This window comes from Stylophora pistillata, chromosome 2, assembly GCF_964205215.1.
Source record: "Stylophora pistillata chromosome 2, jaStyPist1.2, whole genome shotgun sequence".
Taxonomy (NCBI): Eukaryota; Metazoa; Cnidaria; class Anthozoa; order Scleractinia; family Pocilloporidae; genus Stylophora; species Stylophora pistillata.
The window spans coordinates 44,695,553-44,710,959 of NC_142520.1; the positions used below are offsets into that span (position 1 = coordinate 44,695,553).

The 15,407-nt window shown below is 38.3% G+C and overlaps 2 pseudogenes across 2 annotated transcripts; one reads left to right on the forward strand and one right to left on the reverse strand.

Annotated features, from left to right (window-relative positions):
• The first annotated feature begins 7,640 nt into the window (after window positions 1–7,640).
• LOC148739772 (uncharacterized) lies at window positions 7,641–9,898 on the forward strand (annotated as a pseudogene). The gene is made up of 2 exons (XR_015996943.1): window positions 7,641–7,935; window positions 8,113–9,898. The product of XR_015996943.1 is annotated as an uncharacterized LOC148739772 (transcript).
• Window positions 8,620–11,638, reverse strand: LOC148739773 (uncharacterized; annotated as a pseudogene). Its single transcript, XR_015996959.1, has 3 exons — window positions 11,365–11,638; window positions 10,808–11,097; window positions 8,620–10,620 (listed from the first exon to the last, which is right to left on the reverse strand). The product of XR_015996959.1 is annotated as an uncharacterized LOC148739773 (transcript).
• Between the last annotated feature and the right edge of the window lie 3,769 nt (window positions 11,639–15,407).

Below are 15,407 nucleotides of genomic sequence, written 5' to 3' on the forward strand. Positions count from 1 at the left end.
CGCTTATGCGGGTAGGGCAGGCTCTGCTACAAAAATCAAGAGATAGTGGGGCACCTGAGAACCCTGGGTTTAGATTTCGGCTACCTTCCAAACGATAGGAATTGCTGGACTATCGCAAAGCCACACAAGAATGAAAATGTGAGAGTATTCAAGGAAACGGACATTAACATAAAAAAGGAAGGGAAAAAACATTTGGGCGCGGCGTTAGGCTCACGAGAGTGTCTAAAGGAATACGTCAGTGAAAAGATCTCTGATTGGGTGAGCGAAGTAGCTAGATTAGCAGAGTTCCCTCAGATACAGCCAGAAGCACGCTATGCTGCTTCCACATGGGTGACTTACTTCCTAGTAATACTGCCCGACAGTCAGGATCTACTAGAGCCACTGGAGGATGCAATATCTCAGGTACTTATTCCTGTGATTACGGAACACAGGTGTAATCAGCTAGATAGGGACATCCTTGCGATCCGAGTCCGCCCAAAATGGTACTGTCTTCCGAGACATGTATTCACAGTGCCCAGTTTATCAACGGGAGGAAAAGCAATTGTCATGAAACATAGGAGTAACCTCTCCATATGCTGACTGTGAGGTTTCACGAATCAAAGAGTTCATCGGATTAATTAAGCTAAAGATCAGCTTCCACACTGAAGAGCATCTACAGGTGCCATTTTTTCAAAGTAGATTCGCGAAAACAAGTTTTGATACAAATTTGTTTCTTAAACCAGCTTCTACAAAATCCATATGCTGCCAAATAGTACAGCGAATAGTTTTCCGTAGCTACTAGCCACTTTCCTTATTGTTCCGCACTTATTGCTCGGAGGACTGTTCAAATTGACCGCCGATGGACTTAAAGAGTTCCCGGATGTGTAGCAGCATTCTGCGCGATTCCAGCGCTGGACGTGACAGCAGAGGAAGGGTCAGTAGTGTGGCTGACAGTACTTCCTCCCGAGAATTGGGCTTCAACCTAAATAAACAGCAATTCCTTGATGCTGACAAACTATCAAAATGTTCCCCCCACGTGGTGTATGTGGGGAGGTTTTTACGCTAGACCACGCTATGATTTGGAAACGAGAAGGATTTTTTATACAAAGACATAATGATCCGAGAGACCTCACAGCTGAACTCTTGAATACGGTATAAGGCGATATGTTGAAGTTGATCCCGTAGTTCAAGACATCAGCGGTGAACAGCTGAAAAGAGGAGCTAACAAAGCAATAGGCGCAAGATTGAACCTTCACGCATATGGATTCTGCGAACAGCAACGATCGGCATTCCCTGATGTTAGGGTCTGCCACCCAAATGCCGAGTCTTAAAAGAACAGAGCCACAACAGATCTAGAGAATGAAAAGAACAGCCAGTACTCAAGGAGAGTTCTCGACAATGAGCACTAAACATTCGAACCCCTAATATTTACAACAACCGGCGAAATTTAAAACCTCGCAGAGCTGATAGCTTTAAAGAAGGGAGAGCAAAATGCAAGGACAATCTCCTGGATTGGGGAAAAAACATCTTTTGCTCTTTGAAGAACCGCCCTTATCTGATTAAAGGGTTCAAAGGTAGCGAAAAGAGTCCCCGGTGATGCAAGGAATGCTTATTTTCACAGAGTAAGCCATTCGATCGCGAAATTTTAGATTTTACGTTTTAAGTCCAAAAATATTCGGCTTTAAATTTTCGTAGAGCTATTTCGTACGTTCCCAAAAATGAAATGAAATTGAGTTATTAATCGATCAGCTGAAGAAGATGCCATCATGCATTTTCAGTAACAATATCCTGCTGAGATGGCTGTAAATAAGGAACCTGTCTTACTTGTGTGAGGAACGCGTGAAATCCATCTCGCACTGATGAGAATATTTCAGGTCAGAGCAACGATGTACTATCACCGAATAAAAACAGCCACGAGGTTGAAATTTTGCAATGCAAATGTAATGAAAGGCATGTGAAGGGGATTGATAGTTCACATGCACTCTTGGACTCCTAGCTCGCTATATTTAACATAAAAATAAGGTTTTAAAGAAAATTTATCAAGAAAACTTGCTGGAGAGAATTTTGGATTCCGAAGACCCATCCTAGTTTTCTTGATAAAGTTTTTTTTTCGAAGTGAATTGAAAGGACGAGAAGTAAACTTCTCAAACTCATTAATAATTCATGACATTATAAACCAACCAGAGCACCCCATTCAGGTCAGGTGGATGACTTTGAAACTCAAGGAAACACCAGTTGAAAATAACTAGTGTTTCATTACGTTTTCATCACAAGAGATAAAATTGTTCTTAATCTGCATATTCATAGATAACTCAAACAGCTTCACCCTCATTAAAAACCCCAGCAACCTTTCGACTATTGGAAACTTGACACTTTGCACTCGTTGCCAATCCTCAAAAGTGCCTACTGCCCACTTATTTTTATATCTGGTAGACGTCGGTATTGCTCTCTCTACGCAAAGTTCTTCTTCCTCGATTGTTTTCGGGAAGCGAAACCTTCCTTCGGCCGTGGCAAAAACAGTGTGTAAAAGACGTCAAGTTCACAACGCTTTTGAAACAGAAATTTGGTGGAACGCTAAACTATTGGATAATTAAAAACAAAAGCTGACTAATACAATGAATGCCGGCTGAATACAACAAATCACACATAAAAGGGATTTAAAAAAAATGAAAAAAATACATCATTGTATAATTTTATATTGTTTCTTTGAAAAGTCATTACAACAACTCATTCTTCTGGTTTCACCATGTTTCCAAACGCTCGAAAACAATAAAACCACTCAGACTGCGGCCTCGTGGTTTGAAATGTCTTCTCGCGTTTGGAAACCTGATGAAACCCTCGCTTTCGTTTTGGAAGTAGTACTAAGAAACGATATTCTATTCTCGAAGCTCTCAATAGAGTTGTCTTGCATTCCTCTGCAGAAAAACCGTAATCCCCTATTGGCAGAGGTTGTTCGCATCACTTTTGAAGGAAGGCTGCAGTTTTAAATTATGCGATAATATCAGAGCTTATTTCAAACAATACAAATACTAGTTGTGCAACGCTTTTAAGCAGTTATATCGACACGAAATATCCCAGAAGTTACAACAATAAGATAATTTTATTAGGTTTGAATATTCAAACCTGATAAAATGCCGTTTGCAATAAAGCAAAATCTTAATGGATGAATCGCAAACTTACAGAATACACACGTACTGTAAAAACTTTAGTAAAGAGTGTAGACAAAGATTTGCATAACAGGGAAAAAGTCAGTAACTTTCCACAAAAGTCGGTAAAACAAAAAAATCCTTGCTTGAATTAATGAACATAACCGCTGAAATATACTAATTTGCATGCACTTATTCTGATTTGCTGGCCAAAACTTTTATTTGCCCGATGAAGCTGTGATCAAGGGACCAAGATCTCTTGAAATCTCGATACAGGGCACTCGATGTACTCTTACAGAGACTTTGCAATGCTGTGAACACCCAGCAATTCTCTTTATTCTCTTGCAGACAACTTCCTCGCAAAGACAAAATAATGTGTCATAACTTTCCTGCGTCCTCACCCGTCCACCGCGTGAGAGTTAGAAATCACAGATCATATATCACTAACCGTAATACAAGCAAAGTATGCTTCATAAAACCTGATCAGAAGACAAACTTGAACATGCCGGTTCTATTTTTACCATTACTTTTAAACTCTTAAACAACTAATGTTTACAGATTATTGATTTGATGTCATGAACATACCTATATGGCAATATAAACTGGAACATAGCGTTTTCATTTGCGGCTGCTTAAATAAACACACTGTATATAATTTTAAATAAAACTACTGAGACATTTTGTAATATCATTTCAAATTTTCCCACTCTCAGGATTTGTCGGTAACCAACCCTTAGCATCCCCTGCAATCAATGTCATCTGGCCTTTTATGAGGGCTACACCCCATTTACCTCTTACATGTATTGCTGGGTAGCTCGTTAACCTTTCTTAGGCATTTAAATGGAACACCGCAAAGAAAACATCGAAACTTAAACGAGTTTAGTCTGTTAGCGGTTATGTTTCAGGACCTATCCTAACTTATACTAACTGTCGTCCTGTGTTGACAGGCGATTGGAAGACAACCAGTTGGAGGACTTGCCAAAAGACATATTCAATAACAACGCAGAATTAGGAGATCTGTAAGTGAAAAAGTTAAGACTTTTAAGCTATTTCGTACGTTCCCAAAACTGAAATGAAATTGAATTATTTATCAATCAGTTGAAGAAATTACCATTAGGTATTTTCAGTAACAATATCCTGCTGAGATAGCTGTAAGGAAGGAACCTGTCTTACTTGCGTAAGGAACGCGTCAAATACATTCCGTAGACCCATCCTAGTTTTCTTGAATAAGTTTTTACGTTATAAGTTTCCTTGCTCAAAGAGTGTATTCTCAGCTTATAAAAAAAAACTAAGGCGAACCATAGAAAAGCATTGATCTCCAAACGCAGTGCAATAAATCGGAAATACGTACAATGCCATACTCATTAATTCATCCCTTCTTGCAAATCTGTGGTATAAAAGTCAAAGTACTAGCTCTTAGCACTCAATCCTCAACTCGCGAAAAAAAAGAGCTTTAGTTGAGGATATTGTAATGCAGTAATGGATTCCTTTTTTTTACTGAATGTTCGAAGTGAATTGAAGGTACAAGAAATAAACTTCTCAAACTCATTAATAACTCATGACGTTATAAGCCAACGAGAGCGCTCCATTCGGGTCAGGTGGATGGCTTTGAAATTCAAGGAAACACCGTTTGAAAATAACTAGTGTTTTGTCACGTTTTCATCACTAGTGATAAAATTGACCGTAAGAGCAAATGTTACAAATAGTCAAACATTTGGTCGCAACAGCTAAAAAATCGATTCGGCTTATATTCTCAAGTTAGGTAGGCGTTATGGTGAAACAAAGCAATGCATACTTCGTTTGGCTGAATATCGATTGATTTTGGAGAAAATCGATAGTAGCTGAATTTCGACCAAATGCCGCTTTTGAAGCTCAAAATTTCAGACGAATCTCGGAGCGTCACGCCACGAACTGAATACACTTAGACCGATAAAAACTACCAAATCTTGAGAAACAACATCAATACATATGCTGACAGCAATTTGAACAATTCTTGATCATTTATTTACACAACGTAATTGAATTTATCCGACCTTCTTCTAACAAGATTAAAAAAGGTCAAAAGTAACCTGTTATTTAACTATGTGCTATACAAAATAATACACTGAAAATCTGGATTTTGTAAGGCAAAGTGTGGTTCTTTTCGATCTCCAAAGGATGGTGCAATTTAATAAAATTTTAACGTTGGATAAAATGAGCTGATTTGACGATGCCGTCATTTATTCGAAAATGTACACATTCACACGGAACTCGACTGTTTTGCGTTTTACATCCAATCTACAGCTTATTCAACATAATATCACCTAACCGTCCATATTGCTGTATCACAAAAGGGGATTAGCCATTTTCTAAACGAGCGGCGGTCTGGGTACGATTTGCCACTATAAAGGCTCTTGGGATCGTTTGGAGGGACAACATGAAGGTAAACAAACATGGCGCACTATAACTGCTGTATTCCAGGCTGCACTAATAGTTACAGAAATGCACCTAACCTTCAGTATTGCAGAATTCCTAAAGAGCCTGATATTACCTAGAAAGTACGTGGTTCTTATGAGGAACGAGACGCTGAAATTAGACTCTACAAGTACGCGGATTTGCTCAGCTCATTTCGATGGAGGAGAAAAACTTAGCAGAACACGCTTGCCTTCAATTTTTCCATGGACAAAACCGACAACTCCACGTAGAGAACTCAAGAGGGCTAGTTTCGAAGATACGCAGAAAATGGAGCAAACCAAAAAAAGAAAAACAACACTTGCTCAGTTACCACTGGAAGCGAACTTTAAATTTGAAGAACAGTCGGACAATATTAGTGTTAATGCTGACACCAGTACCAGTGTGGAAATACAAACATTACTTACTGGTGACCAACTAAACAGTTTATATAACAGAATACAAACAAGTGAACAAGAAATTGTTAAGCTAAAGGGAGAGATTCAGCAGTTGGAGAAAGAAAACAATAACATAAAAGAAGTGAACAGCAAATTACAACAGTGGTAATTTGAGCAATTTGAGCAAGTGTTGTTTTTCTTTTTTTTGGTTTGCTCCATTTTCTGCACATCTTTGAAACTGGCCCTCTTGAGTTCTCTACGTGGAGCTGTCGGTTTTGTCCATGGAAAAATTGAAGGCAAGTGTGTTCTGATAAGTTTTTCTCCTCCATCGAAATCAGCTGAGCAAATCCGCGTACTCGTAGAGTCTAATTTCAGCGTCTCGTTCCTCATAAGAACCACGTACTTTCTACGTATATCAGGGTCTTTAGGAATTCTATAATACTGAAGGTTAGGTGCATTTCTGTAATTATTAGTGCAGCCTGGAGTACAGCAGTTATAGTGCGCCATGCACGTTTGTTTACCTTCACGTTGTCCCTCCAAACGATCCCAAGAGCCTTTATGGTGGCAAATCGTACCCAGACCACCGCTCGTTTAGAAAATGGCTAATTGCAGTCCTGAAATTGTTGCATTGCTCCCTCAATAGCAATAAAACTTGGCAGGATAGTCAACACATCCTGATAATAATTGTTTACAAAGCATATCTCAGTGTTTCTCTATTCCCATTTCGTTGAAATACCTCGCGTAAGAGATCTTTGTTTAAATATAAGTGAACCGAACCGTGAACCAAATGTAAGCGGAATGTTGCTAGTTCAGGAACATGTTTCTCACGTGCAGAATAACGCTAATTAATTCAAAATGAGGTCTACTGAAATAAAACGCAAAAAAAAAATATTGGACTATGAAGCTCGTGGCTACAAGAACTAAGGTCGTGTGTTACATATACGAAAAGGGAGCAAACAATGATCTAACTCCGATCATTATTTAATGTATCATAATTGAATGTTTCATGGTACTTCGGGGGATAAAGCTCATTTTAGGACAAAAAGAGAGCGACAGATCTGCAAAGGGCATAGCCCATCATACATCATTGCAGACGTGCGACAAAGAAAAGTGTAGTGTTTGAATATTTGTTTATTCAAAGTAAGTTTCATAAGGGTCAAACCTGGAAAACCACAACTTTCGCTGACATGTTTGTAAAAGTCAACGGTATACAGCTTTATATTTATACTACTTTTTCTCCAGAGGCTACTGTGCCTTGTTAAGTTACACGTGCAGGTAGTAAGACTACTACCCAGGTAGCACGTCCACATTTTCCACAACCACCTTTTCCCGGCAGCGGTCCGATAAAAGCTCACATCTGGAAATGAAACCATTTCTGCGTATCTCAGGATTCAAGAAACGCTTCGAATAATCATTGTACCAGCTGACACAGCAGGCTCCGGTGGGAGTCGTTATACCTACATCAAATACTTGCATTTTGGAAACAGAGGCTTTGAAAAATCAACTTAACTAGTTAGTTATTTATTATTCTTGCCCAAGAAGGTAGCCAAGTAATGATCTATCCCCCTGAAATATGGTCGGGTCCAAAGCCATCAATGCATTATATGGCGAAATATTATAGAGCGTGACTGATGCGTAATAGAGTGGCAAAGTATGACGTCACGTTGGCATGACCGCATTTTTTTCAGTTCTAAACAAACTGTTCAATCCAATATGGCGGACGCAAGCGTCATGTGAAGCTCCGTTTTACAGACTTTGAACTCCTTGTTTGACGCTCGTGGTACATTCAAGTTATGCTGGAAGTAGAAGGATAAGGCCATAATATCTTGCAGAATCTAAAATATTGGAGAATTAGGCGAAATGGTTCAGTGTTTCGCACCCGAATGTAATCACCAGTCTGAGAGTCATTGCTGTCGCTTCTTTGCATTCCCGAGCAAAGAAAAGAAAAAATCTGAGTATGATCGATGGAGAAGATTATTAAGGTTTGTATTTTAACTTACATATATACTGTAAAACCAGAATATCGCAGCTAAACTAAAGTATTGTGGCTTTCGGACTAATAAACATGGTACTTGTTGGATTGACGCTTGTTTCGATTTACTTCTAACAAAATCCAACTCTGATCTAAATACATTCCACATCTCTATATGTTTCAACAGGAGAGAAGATCGAGAACCAAGCAAACATAGCCGTGTTTGCAGCTGCCATTTCAGAAATGGCGAGAAGGTATTTGGGCCAGAGATTTTTAAGCACAACGAAGGAAAACTTTTCCCTTCTAGCAGTAAACCGCCACCAAAGAAGAAGAAGAAATTGGAAAAAAGTACAGATGGCAAGGAATTAGTCGACATCGAAAAAATGAGAGAAGCCTTGCAGAGCAACGAAAGTGAAGATCAAGAACGGGACGTACTCAACGATTTAACTGCTTCGGAGATAATCCTTGAAGCAGAAGTAAAGCAGCTGAGAAATGACCTTCAACAACATGAAGAGAAGTCAAAATATTTTAGAGAAAAATACTCAGTGTCTACGTTAAGTGACGATGTAATACGCATGGAAACCGGTCTTCCAACTAAGCAAGTATTTGATGTAGTTGTACTTTATACTTTAAGATTCAAAGACTCAATAATATATTTTCATGGCTGGAAGGTGGAATCAATAAGTTTTGAAGACCAGATATTCATAACTTTAATGAAGATTAGACAGAATTACACGAACCTTCATATAGCTCAGTTATTTTCATGCAGTGAAACTACTATATCTAATATTGTCATTACATTTATTCATCTCTTGCACGAGATTTTGTTCACTTTTTTGATGTCAACAGTACCTTCTAGGGAGAAAAATAAGACTTGTTTGCCGTCATCATTTACACAGTTCAGTTCTTGTAAGATCATAATAGATTGCACAGACATTGAAGTTGCAACCCCTGGCCTAATGAGTCATCAAAGTGCAACTTATTCTTCATACTGAGGTATGAATTCATTTAAAGTACTCGTTGGTGTGGCACCTAATGGGGTCATAACATATGTTTCTAACCTTTACCCTGGATCAACTTCAGATAAGGCTATAGTGGAAATGTCTGGTTTTTTGAAACACCTTTATCGAGGAGATCTTGTTGTTGCTGACAAGGGCTTTCTAATCCAAGATATAGTTCCGAGGGGTGTGTCTGTAAATATTCCCCCATTCTTAAACAATGGTAAATTTACTGAAAATGAAATAAAAGTAACTAAGTCGATTGCCAAATGCAGAATCCATGTAGAGAGGGCTAACGCCAGGTTAAAGGATTTTAAGATTTTAAGTTTTATTCCCTCTTACCTAAGATGCTATTCTGAAAAAAATTTTCAGCTTTGTGCTGCTCTTGTTAAGTTGCAGTTTCCGTTAATCAAGGAAGGTTGTACAAATGTATTTTTTGAGTAGAAAATTCTCAAGAGAGGCTCAAGTCATGTTTTCGATGACTACAAAGATTCAATAGTTACAGTAATAAAAAGTCAATAAGTTATGACAATTTCTTCAATTCTTTTTTTTTCTACTTTTTGCTCTTTACTTAGGGTGTGATTCTTACTTAAATAGGCATGAAAGCATCACTCTAGTTTCTGTCTCTATTTTGGAAAAGTAGTCTACCAACAATTGAGATAGATGGATAGATATAGGTTATTCCTCATAACTTTAACAACTATGATATTCTATGATTATTTTCCTAGTTCATATAATCCTAACTGTACAAGGGAAGAAGAGAATCATTAACAGTTAATAATTTTCAATCTTTTCAATTGTTCTACAGAGTTGAACAGTAACATTATTTTTTAATTTCTCATTTCCACATAAGGTAGAATAAATATAAAGATTACAAGTGTATATGTCTCCTCTTATGTATTCACACTTATAATAATTCCCCCTCAATCATTTTAGGGTAGTAATGATGGAAATAAAAGTTTCTTAGAATATCAAGATTAGGTTTCCATTCCTCATCTCTATGAATGACCAAAGTTACGTGGCCCTTGACAGTCCACACAACAAAATAACAATACATTCTGTTTGTGAGATGGAGCTGTCCTTGAATTTGATGCCAATACCCAGACTTGTGATCCCTCTTAAGCTCAATTTTGTCCTTTCGCTTCTCCAAATAGAATGATTCTGATTCTATAACTTCTTCTATGGTTGAATTCCTAAAGGTATATGGGCATTTTACTTCCAAAATACCTTTTTGATCAACTAGACCATCAGGTGTGGCACCAAGAATACCTGACTCTTCAAACCAAATTCCTGTTGGTTCAACTTTTAAACAATGTGACATCTCAAATGCATTCACAGCTTCCTTTTCATTGTTGACTCCCCATGTGATGGCTTTGACTCCAGATAAATCATACTCGCCCATGAGTCTTTTCAAGAGTGATTGTGAAACTCTCTTGGCTGCTAAGACAGGACCAAAATTACTAGCTGTGAGTCTTCCCTTTCTAAGCATTGACCATGCTGGATTCTCTCTTTGACCCACTGTGAGTTTTGCTATTTCTTATATAGTACTACTTTGGATTTTGCATTTTTCCTTAAAAAAAGAGAGCTGATCTTCCTTTCCATGGGCTTGAAGGAAGCCATCAGAATAAATTATTTCTTCGATTGTAAGCATTGGTAACGTCACCGGTTCAGGTTCAGGGCTCAGAATCCACCATAGTGGATAAAACACACACGGCATCTATGTAAAGCAGAATTTCTTTATTTTTTTCTATTTTACTTTTAAATTTTAGATCATGTTTATATAGATTAGAATAGATTGTAACTGCAAAAATAGATTGTAATAATATTATTATTTTATCTGATAGATTTACCGTGTCTAAATAAAAATAAAGTTCAAGTTTTAGTCCTGTGAACTTTCCATATTCACATAACGATCGGTAAATGGATGAACGATCTGCTTGCGTAGGTTCTCTCGATAGAGCACAGTACTGTTTCGGAGGAGGAAACATCTCAGTGACGTCCCGAACTGCAGGGCAAGTTGGCTTTTTTGGCTTGTTCCATCGACATTCGATGTCCGTACGACTAACATGATGTATGGTGTAAATGAACACAGCTGCGGCATGACTGCACTTGAAAGCGCCCTTACGACATTCACACTCTGTCGACTTGATATTCAAGTTACTATCTACGTATATCTAAAGTAGAAGAAGAAAAATTTTTATTCTTTTAGTGATTTTATTGGTTGTAAATAGCTATCAGGCGTTCTCAGCGCTCCAATCGAACAGCCATCGAACGGATCCTATTTTAGAGGCGCTAAGAGCTATACTTTATGAAGTCAATATTATATACATCGGAGCCTATAATTTAGATATTAAAGCTATTGAGTAGCTTTTATAATTGATCTAATGATTCCCAACCGATTCACAAAATATAAACATAAACATACAAGAGAGCTTACGTACCGTAACCTCGTAGACTTTTGATCTCCTACTAGCGTGAACTTTGCCTCTAAGAATGCCTTGATTATACATAAAACATTCTATATGATCAGATTTGACGTGGTTCTCCCCTTTTGCGATAGATTTCTTTTCATCTTCGAAGTAAGATAGCAAAGAAGAGATTGAAAATAAGGCCATGATTAATATGGCGCCATACACAACGAGACCTCAGCGTTTGTTTAGAACTGAGAAAAATGCTGTCATGGAAACGTGACGTCATGGCTTTGCTACTCTATGAAACATTTAACATAAGCTTGTTGTCTGGTCAGACCAGAACGTTCACGCCCATCGGGAAAAGATTGACATCTAGATTTAACCAGAAAAAAAGTAAACAAACCCATGTTGTGCCTTTCTCCTTAATCTTTCCTTCCAAGATAATAAATTTAAGAAGTGAATGACTACTTCTTGTAGAAGTCCAAAGCCAGTCAATGCATCATATGGCGATATATTATTGAGCATGGTTTGATATATCAGATGGAACTCTGCGCCTCGAACTAGAGCCTCTCGTTCACCAAGTTTTACACTTAGCGAGGGATAAATTGTAATGGAATGTGTATCAGCAGGAGGAGAGAATATGGCTGCTCGGCTAAGAACTAGGTCAACGTCGTCTTTTAGCCCGGAAAAACCGAGACTAGCGGAACTGCTCTCAATCAGCCTTGAACAGGCAAGAAGAGGTCTAATTACTGTTTCTCGTTTTCTGGATCGTCTGTCGAAGTCACAGTGTACTCTTACTATAGTTTTGAACGAGCAGCAGATATCCTTATGAGGAGAACGACACGCAATGTTGTTGCTGAGTTCGCATCCTTTCTCTGCAATTCGTTTTATTAGTAAACGAAAATACCACTTTCAAGGTAATTTCTGTAATTAATCAAACAATCAATAGAGATTAAAATAGTAAGGAAGAGGAAACAAATACGATTCAATTTTTGAGCGTGTTAAAAAATACTTATAAATTATAATTATTTGAAATCCTTACCTCTACTCGAGGCAATTGCCATCTCGACCGGTTCCTTACACAAAGTAAGCACCAAGTCTGGTTTCAGCGATTAACGATAAAAACACCCCTCTGATTTTCATTTGGTAGGCTTGACTGTAACTCATTTTGAATATTACATACAGTCAACAGAAGAAAATTTAGGAAGAGTGCAGGGAAGTTGAAAACTTATACAGTAATATTGTAGCAAGCAGACGTTTTTAATCACCGAACTAGGTTTATTATTTTTTTTTTTGTCCTAGAATGAGCTTTATCAACCTAAACAATAATTTATAAAACAAAAATATGGACTCAATAAGGATCGGAGTTAAATAAGTGTTTGCTCCTGTTTTCTTTATGTAACACTCGACCTTAGTTCGTGTAGCCACGTGCTTCACGACAGAAAGTTTGTTTTGGATTTAAATTTATGTTTTCAGATTCCCTAGCGAAATAAACGTTTGGTGCTTTAAGTATATTGCATAAATACAAAAAACAGTAAACAACGTTTTTCTTTAATTCCAGTCCTTTTTTTTTTCAACTCCTGATAACTCGAACCTTTTTCAATTTCCCTTGAAGGTTCTAGTTATCCGTTGACAATAGTAAGATTTTCATAAGGCAACAAAGGATAAAATGCAACCTCATATAGGGAAGGTCGAAGACAACATTCTATGCGCACATGAAATAAAAAACTTTAATTAAGAAATCACCGCTCTGCGAGGTGTCAGTGATGACGGACGTAAAAATGCTGTGGAGGAAAATGAAACCATTCGATTTTGAGTCCAGAAATATTCTTTAAACTTTTATAGAGCTGTTTCATATGACACCAAAGATCATTAACCCCTCAAGGAAGATCCTCTTTAATACAAAGACCTCTGTTCGCGATAATGGTACTCACTCTGCTTCTTTTAGCCTGACCACAAGACTAACATGTCGGGGTTTCTTTAATTTCTAAGCCTTCAACGAATTTCCTTAGGAATAAGAAATATTTAACGAACTGACATTGCTCAGCGAAGTTTAAACTAAGCGCGATCATGTTTGTGCTTGTACAAATGAAGACACTGTATTAGTAAACTTAAACAAAACTATTGAGTCATTTTGTGTCTTGGAACCTTATCCTCCCCCTTCTGCAAACAATGTCGCCTGGCTTATAATGAGGACTAGTGAGTAATGTCAAGCCCTATGTATTACAACAATGCGTAATGGGAGAAGGGAGAATAGGCATGTGGAAAGCATTCATTTGTTTTCAGTCTTTTACAAATACACACACACACAGACACACAAAAAACGAACATCCTACGTTAGCTCTTTAAAAAAGAAGACATCAGACACTCAACATTTTCGAGCAAACACAGTTCCTGCACTATGTTGACAAGGAAAATTTAATTAACACTCCTTTATATTACTTTTGGTAGGTGGTTGAACAGTAACCAGTTGAAGAAATTACCACCAGGCATTTTCAGTAACAATACCCAGCTGGCAGAGCTGTAAGTTTAGAGTTTGTCTCATCTGTGTAAGGAACGCGTCAAATCCATTGCGCATTGGTAAATATACCAGTAAATACGAGCAGCAACGTCTTAGCTCCAGGTAAAATCAGCTACGAAGTAGGAATGTTCTGTTTAAGTGGACAGGGATTTTATTTATTTTTTGTATATAGAATATCAGTAACTCAATTCCTAAAGAACGCCGTTTCGTTTGTAACGCGAAAAGCTCGCGTGAAACCAAAGAAGACAATCAGCATCTCGAGGCTGGAATTAGCGGTTGCCACTTTATCTATTAAGATTGGTGACATTTTGAAGGACTACTATCTGATGGACAGTAAAGTCGCTCGAAGATTTATAAGCAACGAATCCAGTTGTTTTCATGTCCATGAAGCCAATAGAGTTCAACTCATTCATAATCCCACAACCCCGGCACTGTGGCCCTACGTAGACTCTACGTCAAATATCGTAGACGAAGGTTTAAGGGGGCATATCACCCAAAAACTTTGTAGAAAAATCAGAGTGGATCAAGGCTTCCTGAATCACTCAGAGAACCTACAGACAGCCGGTTTAAGGAACAGAACTACGAAAAACACGTAGATCCCTATTCTCCAGAGGTCAAGAGAATTCCAGTTACTACAAGTACGGTGAAAGAGAGTTTCGACATCCTCAAGAGATTAAGGAGATTGTCAAGTTTGCAGAAAGATAGCTGTAGTGCTTTGTTTGAGATACAAGAGAAAACTAAGAATTAAAGTCTTATCCAAAGTGAAGGAGCCCAGTGATGGTACATCCGAGCATGGATCGACCAAGGAAACCTCTGCTTACACAGGACCCAGCGTCGCCGACTTAGAGGAAGCCGAAGTAGAGATAATAGAGCAATTGCAAAGAGAAGTGTTTCCTTCAAAAATTAGAAGTCTCCCAAACATTCAAAACAAACGCCAAGTACGGTAGTCGTGCACTGGACAAAGAAAAGAAGAGTGTGTCAAGGAAGACAAGGTCTCTTTACAAACTGGATCCACATCTAAACAGAGACGTTGTCATAAGAGTTGGTGGACAAATACGGAAGGCAGATCTCTCAGAACCTCTTAAGACCCCGTTCTTCCTGCCAAAGTCAAGTCATGTCCCTTCACACAGATGGAAGAATAGTGGAAGAGGGATCACCTTGAACGAAATTTATGTCAGGGGCTATTGGGTTATCAGCGGAAACACATTGGTGCCACATGTCGTTTTCTCCGAGGTACCATGGGACAGCAAAGGAATTCTTGACTTACCAAAGTCGCGCGTGGATCAGCACCCCTCTTTATATATTGTGGTACAGATTTCTAGGGTCCTTGGCATATTTGACAGGAAGATCTGTCGTGAAGACATTTGGAGCATTGTTCACTTTCATGGTAGCAGAGCAGTACATATAGAGGTATCAGATTCCCTCGAAATCGATTCTTTCATACAGGTACTGAGACGATTCATCTATCGAAGAGGACCTGCCAAAAAATGCGCCGTGACAGAGGAAATTTCATTGGCGCGGAAACCGAGCTTAACAAGGCTAAAGAAGAAAT